The sequence below is a fragment of the Populus nigra genome, chromosome 1, assembly GCF_951802175.1.
Source record: "Populus nigra chromosome 1, ddPopNigr1.1, whole genome shotgun sequence".
NCBI lineage: Eukaryota > Viridiplantae > Streptophyta > Magnoliopsida > Malpighiales > Salicaceae > Populus > Populus nigra.
The window spans coordinates 3,560,690-3,567,991 of NC_084852.1; the positions used below are offsets into that span (position 1 = coordinate 3,560,690).

The 7,302-nt window shown below is 37.1% G+C and overlaps 1 non-coding gene across 1 annotated transcript; it reads right to left on the reverse strand.

The window, feature by feature from the left end:
* Positions 1 to 2,767: 2,767 nt before the first annotated feature.
* LOC133681226 (small nucleolar RNA R71) lies at positions 2,768 to 2,874 on the reverse strand. The gene has a single exon (XR_009836470.1). It is a non-coding gene; the product is annotated as a small nucleolar RNA R71 (small nucleolar RNA).
* Between the last annotated feature and the right edge of the window lie 4,428 nt (positions 2,875 to 7,302).

Genomic DNA, 7,302 nt, shown 5'->3' on the forward strand with positions numbered 1-7,302 from the left:
TTTGCAGACTCAGAAGCATAAATTAGATTGTTTAGAGCAAACCATAGCAGATCTAACTTGAATAATGGGTAACTACTTGCTCTCTTTGTTAGAGATAACCCTCCAACAAAGAAAGCGAGTAGTGTGAACTTGATGGGGGTGACCGAGAAAATTTGTATAAGTATGACAATGATAATGATGATGATGATAGCAGACAAAACTATGTGGTTAAGAAAATGATGCTACCACCAAAAGTTATTGAAGATTTGTGACAAAACAAGTTATTTTTACTTGTTGCATGATGTAACCATATTATTCGATAATTTCACCCACATCTACCTAATGTTTTGTCCATGTTTTATATATAAAATGCCTTGATATTCTTTGTTTTATGTTTTGAAGGCATTTTTGGATGAAAGATGCAAAAAAGAGTAAATTGGAGGTAATTGGCAGATTTGACGTTCAGTCGATGTTTTGTGCAGAGCGTGAGTTCTAGAGATCAAAATGAAGTGATTCCAGTGGTACTAAAAAGCTAACATCCATACCTTTCTGGAAATGTAATGCAAGAAAAATAAAAGGAGAAAGATCATGGAAATCACATCCTGCAAAGTCAAATTTGGCATTTTGCCAGTGTTGACCTTTGGCCATTCAAAATTTAATATCTGGAGCTACAGAAGTCTAATTTATGCAAAATCAATTTTCTTGGATTCCTAATTCAAAGACCTATCGATGCTCCAAATTTCAGCCAACAAAGATGTCATATTAGGGAGATATGATTTTTCAAAGATGACAAATGAATTCTGCCAGCAATCAGGTTTCGTGAAGAAACGAGTTCAAATTACATTTCGAAGCATCTAAACCGACATCCAAGTTTTTATATCAGCAATTTAGCTCCTCTAAGTCAGAGTTTGAAGATTTCATGCAAGGCTATTTCTTCTTTTTAGAAAAAATAGTTATTGAAGTACTTAAATGTAAACTGCCAACTTAAGGAAGGACTATTTTGTAAAATAGAGACTGGGGTTTCTTAGCATATAAAAAGAAAGAGAGAAGAGGCAGCAGGCAGCAGAAAATAGGGAGAGCAGAAGGAGACAGCAGCCAGCAGAGAATAAACACAAATTCTCTCCTCTACAAACCCAAAAAATCATGCTCTTTTCATTCTTTAGAAGTAGTTGTTCAATAGTTATGTAAGGCTAAGCTCTTTTCTTGGTTGCAAGGACACAACAAACCTTCGGATTTCAAGAACCGTGAGATTTATTCTTCCTTCTATTTTTAGTTTATGTTATGAATGAGTATGATTGTTTTCCTATGCATATTTCCTATGATTGTTGTTGATGATTGCTAGAGCGGACTCTAAGTTATTGTTGTGAACAATCTATTGCTAAGTTTAATATCAAAACCGGAGTTGTGATATATGAACTTGTGAAGCAACTAAGCTTGATAATTGTGGCGGAACTACGTTATTGAACTTAGGGGGAACATTAGAACAAAGTGACACAAGCTGCGGACAGCTTGTATGTTAATCTTGATGAAATATTCTAGTTCTTAAAGCTACCATTAAATTGAATTATTAGTGCGGACACTTTGATTATTTATTGGTTAGGATTAGCTATACGGCGGATCCGTTAATTAATCAACGTTAAGAAAAGATAAAATTTTAGAACATAAACTGCAATTTTCGTTTCAAGGATCGATTCTAATTTCTGTTGGTGGATGTGTGCTTGCGACCAAGGTTTGTTTTCTTGATAAATTTCGGTTTTAATTGATTTTGTTTGCTAGTTTAATTGCTGCCATAGTTTAGATAATCACAAACCAAATCCCCCCAATTACATAGCGTACAACATAAAAATCTGACTTGAAACTTCCTCGTGGGATCGACCCCTTGCTTGCTCTATACTATCTTGTGTGTTTTAAGCAAAAGTAATTAATTTGTGCGACCGCGACATCGCATCAAATTTTGGCGCCGTTGCCGGGAAGGTAATTTTAGTTGATTGTTGTGCTTGTACTGTTATTTTTATTAGCTGTGATACAAAAAAAAAAAAACAGAATTTTTGCTTGCGACGGTATTGTTCACTTGCGGCGGCGGTACTGTTCAAAACAGAGTTTTTGGTGGAATTAGGTATCGGTCTTTTGTTTCCTGAAGGAAAAAGATGTTCTGAACAGGACTAGTGATAAATCACTAGCCCCACCCTATTTAGGCAAAATTCTGCTGTTTTCTAGTGCTTTTAGGCTATTTTAGTTTTCTACCGTAGGATTTTCGTACAATTTGCATTGTTTTCGATCTCTTGTGTGGTTACTTTCTTTTGAGTTTTCTTAACAATTTATGCCTGTGACCTGTTCTACTAATCAAATTCAAGTGTAGATTGATCTTGAAATAGAAAGCACTTTACGCAGGTTAAAAAAGGAAGCTCGCCTCAACACCATGGCTTTTGCACGACAACAAACACTCAAGGAGCTTGTTGCTCCTAACATGAAAAATCAACCATTGTGCATAAACATTGACAATAATGTAAACTTTGAGCTCAAATCTGGTTTTATACATTTGTTACCAACATTTAATGGTCTTGCAGGAGAAGATCCTCATACTCATCTCAAGGAGTTCCATATGGTTTGTGTTGGCATGAAACCGAATGGAGTTGATGAAGAACAAGTTAAGTTGAAAGCTTTCCCTTTCTCTTTGAAGGGGGCAGCAAAGGCATGGCTTTTCTCTATTCTCCCAGGATCTATTGGAACTTGGAATGCCATGAAGAAGATTTTCCTTGAGAAGTATTTCCCAGCATCTCGAGTTGCCAACATAAGGAAAGAAATATGTGGGATTCGGCAATCTCATGAAGAGACGCTCTCTGAATATTGGGAAAGATTTGAGCAACTCTGCATTCAATGTCCTCATCATCAAATACCCAATCAACTGCTCATTCAATATTTCTATGAAGGATTGATGCCTACTGACCGTAGTATCATTGATGCTGCAAATGGAGGCGCATTGGTGGATAAGACACCCGAGGTTGCACGCCAATTGATCTCAAACATGGCAGCCAACTCAAAATAATTTGGCACTCGTGAAGACTTCTCCAACAAACGAGTAAATGAGGTAAGTATTTCTAACCTTGAAAATAAAGTTAATGATCTTACTTCTCTTGTGCGTTCTTTGGCTTGTGGAAATGTGCAGCAGGTGAAAGTTTGTAGCATATGCTCCTTACAATGACATGCTTCGGATATTTGCCCAACAATGCAAGAAGATTACATTGAACAAGCTCATGCAATTGATGGAGCATTCAACGGACAACCCCAACTTAAATATGATCCCTTTTCCAACACGTACAATCCTGGATGGAGAGATCATCCCAACTTACGCTACGACAACCCATCCCAACAAGGCAATCAAGGCCGACAGTTCCATCCCCATGGATTTCAGCCCTAACAAAATTATCAAGCAAGACAACCTCCTCCATTTACAAACTCCAATGTTATGGGGTCATCATCCAATGATGATCTTCGTGAGATGATGAAAACTTTGGCTTCTAACACTGTGACCTTGCAACAAAATGTCATGTCTTTTCAACAGGAAACAAGGTCAAATATTCACAACTTGAAAAAGCAAATGGGGCAAGTAACTTCAAGTGTAGGGAAATTGGAAGCACAAATGAATGGAAAGTTGCCCTCCCAAGCATTAAATCTAAAAGAGAATGTTAGTGCAATCATACTGCGAAGTGGGAAAGAACTTGAAGAGAAAAGGTTGAAACAAATTGAGATGGAGGAAGAAGAAGAGATAAAAACTGAATTGAGTACAAAGAAGGAACATCCTTCTCCTCCACAAACTGAAATAAAGACCAACACTCCCAAGGTAACTCCTCACTCAATTAATTCCAGCTTTAAAACAATTCCACCCTTTCCTGTGAGTTCTTCTAGGTCAAAGAAAGAAGACAAAGAAAAAGAGATCTTAGAGGTTTTCAAGAAAGTGGAACTGAACATTCCTTTGCTTGATGTTATCAAGCAAATTCCCAAGTATGCAAAATTCTTGAAGGAGTTGTGTACTACCAAGAGAGCTTTCAAACTGAAAGGTTATGAAATGGTAGTATGGGTGAAGTTGTATCTGTCATTGTTCAAAAGAATCTGCCTTTAAAACAAAAAGACCCAGGTGCATTTACTATCCCATGTGTTATTGGTAATGCTAGTTTTAAAAGAGCTTTATGCGATTTAGGTGCATCCATTAGTGTTATGCCCAAACATGTTTATGATTCTCTTAGTCTTGAGCCTTTGAATAAAACTAGCATTGTAATACAACTTGCGGATCGTAGTTTTGTTTACCCACTTGGTGTGATAGAAGATGTCCTAGTCAAGATTGATAGTTTGGTTATTCCATGTGATTTTTATACTCTTGATATGGAACATGATTCTTGTGATTCATCAACTAACACTTCTATATTGTTTGGGAGACCATTCTTGAAAACCGCCAACACAAAGATTGATTGTGGTAAGGATACCTTGTCTATGGAAGTAGGAGATGAAAAAATTGAATTCAATTTTCATGATGCAATGAAATATCCTTATAGCAATGTTTATTCTATCACATGTTATGACCAAATTGATAAGTGTGTGCAGCAAGTTTGTGATTTTGATTGCGAAGACGGATTAAGCATAGCTTTGAGCTATAGCTATGATTTCACCAAGATAGAAGAGAGGGAGAGGCATGTGTGTGTTCCCTAAAATGTGCATGAATCAGTATTGGCCTTACAAGCTTTGCAAATTGTTCCCCATGGTAATGTCTTTGTTCATTTAGTACTCTCACATAAAAAGCTTTTGCCATCTATTTTACAGGCCCCTGAGTTAGAATTAAAACCTTTGCCCGATAATTTGAAGTATGTATTCATTGGCGACAACAATACACTTCCTGTTATCATAGCAAAAGGTTTGACAAGTATGCAAGAGGAAAAACTTGTGAAGTTATTGTGTGATCACAAGACGGTCATTGGATGGACTTTAGCTGACATCAAGGGCATTAGTCCCTCAATGTGTATGCATCATATACTATTAGAGGACAACGCAAAACCAATAAGGGAAATGCAAAGGAGGTTGAACCCGTCTATGATAGAGGTAGTGAAAGCTGAAATTTTGAAACTGTTAGATGCAGGAGTCATTTACCCCATCACTGACAGTAAATGGGTCGCGCCAATTCATGTGGTGCCCAAAAAGACCGGAATCACATTGGTGAAAAACAAAAATGATGAGCTCATTCCTACTCGCATCTCGAGTGGATGGAGAATGTGTGTTGATTATAGAAAGCTCAATCTTTCTACACGCAAAGATCATTTCCCATTACCATTCATAGATCAAATGCTTGAACGCCTAGCAGGTAAGTCTTTTTATTGCTTTCTTGATGGATATAGTGGATACAATCAGATTGTTATTAATCCTGAAGATCAAGAAAAGACTACATTTACATGTCCATTTGGTACATATGCGTATAGGAGAATGCCTTTTGGTCTCTGTAATGCTCCTGCAACTTTTCAAAGATGCATGATGAGTATTTTTTCTGACTATGTTGAAAGAATAATCGAGGTTTTTATGTATGATTTCACGGTGTATGGTGATTCTTTTGATAAATATCTAGAAAATTTATCTTTAATCTTGAAAAGGTGTATTGAAATTAACCTTGTCTTGAACTATGAAAAGTGTTATTTTATGGTAGAACAAGGAATAGTTCTTGGGCATGTTGTGTCTTCGCGTGGATTAGAGGTTGATAAAGCTAAGATAGATGTTATTTCATCATTGCCTTACCCCTCATGCGTGAGGGAAGTTCGTTCTTTTCTAGGCCATGTAGGTTTCTATCGACGCTTTATCAAAGATTTCTCGAAGATTATAGCACCCTTGTGCAAACTATTAGCCAAAAAAATGGATTTTGTGTTTGATCAAACATGTAAAGATGCCCATGATGAGCTTAAGAGACGTGTCACATCTGCCCCTATCATCCAACCACCAAATTGGGATGAACCTTTTAAGATAATGTGTGATGCGAGTGACTATGCAGTAGGAGCTGTGCTTGGGTAAAGAATTGAGAAGAATTTGCATGTTATCGTCTATGCTTCTCGTATGTTGGATGGAGCACAATACAATTACCATACAACTGAAAAGGAACTTTTTGCAGTGGTGTTTGCTCTTGAAAAATTCAGGTCATATCTACTTGGTACAAAAGTCATTGTTTTTACTGACCATGCAGCCCTCAGGTATCTTTTGAAGAAGAAGGAGTCCAAACCAAGACTGATTAGGTGGATCTTGCTTTTACAAGAATTCGATCTTGAGATCAAAGACAAAAAAGGTGTTGAAAACCATGTGGCTGATCACTTGAGCCGATTGAGGACCGAGGATATACAGATCGAAACAATAAGAGAGACATTCCCCGATGAGCAGTTGTATATGTTACATTCCTCTACAAGACCATGGTATGCTGATTTGGTAAACTATTTAGTCACCAAAGAATTCCCTTCAGGTTTGTCTAAATCCCAAAAAGATAAGTTACGAGCTGATGCTAAATATTATTTTTGGGACAATCCTTACATTTGGAAATTTTGTGCGGATCAAGTAGTTAGGAGGTGTGTACCACAAGATGAATTTCATTCCATTCTCACGTTTTGTCATTCTCATTCTTGTGGTGGATATTTTGGAGCAAAAAAAACAGCCCACAAGATACTTGAAAGTGGTTTCTATTTTTAAAGATGCATATCACTTCTGCAAATCATGTGAAAAATGCCAAAGAACAGGTAATATCACTTATAAGAATCAAATGCCTTTAACGAATATTCTTGTAAGTGAAATTTTTTATGTTTGGGGTATTGACTTTATGGGTCCATTTCCTTCTTCATTTGGCAATCTTTATATTCTTCTTGTTGTTGATTATGTGTCTAAATGGATTGAGGCAAAAGCCACACGAACTAATGATGCTAAGGTTGTTTTAGATTTTGTCCGGACTCACATATTTGACAGGTTTGGAATCCCTAAAGCTATCATTAGCGATCGTGGCACTCATTTCTGTAATCGTTCCATGGAAGCATTGCTACGCAAATATCATGTGACTCATCGAACTTCCACAGCATATCATCCTCAAACGAATGGCCAAGCTGAAATTTCAAATCGAGAAATCAAGTCCATTTTGGAGAAAACAGTGCAACCTAACCGGCGAGATTGGAGTCTACATCTTGGAGATGCATTTTGGGCCTATCGGACTGCTTATAAATCACCTATAGGAATGTCACCTTATAGAATGATTTATGGGAAAGCATGTCATCTACCGGTGGAACTTGAACACAAAGCTTTTTGGGCCATTAAACA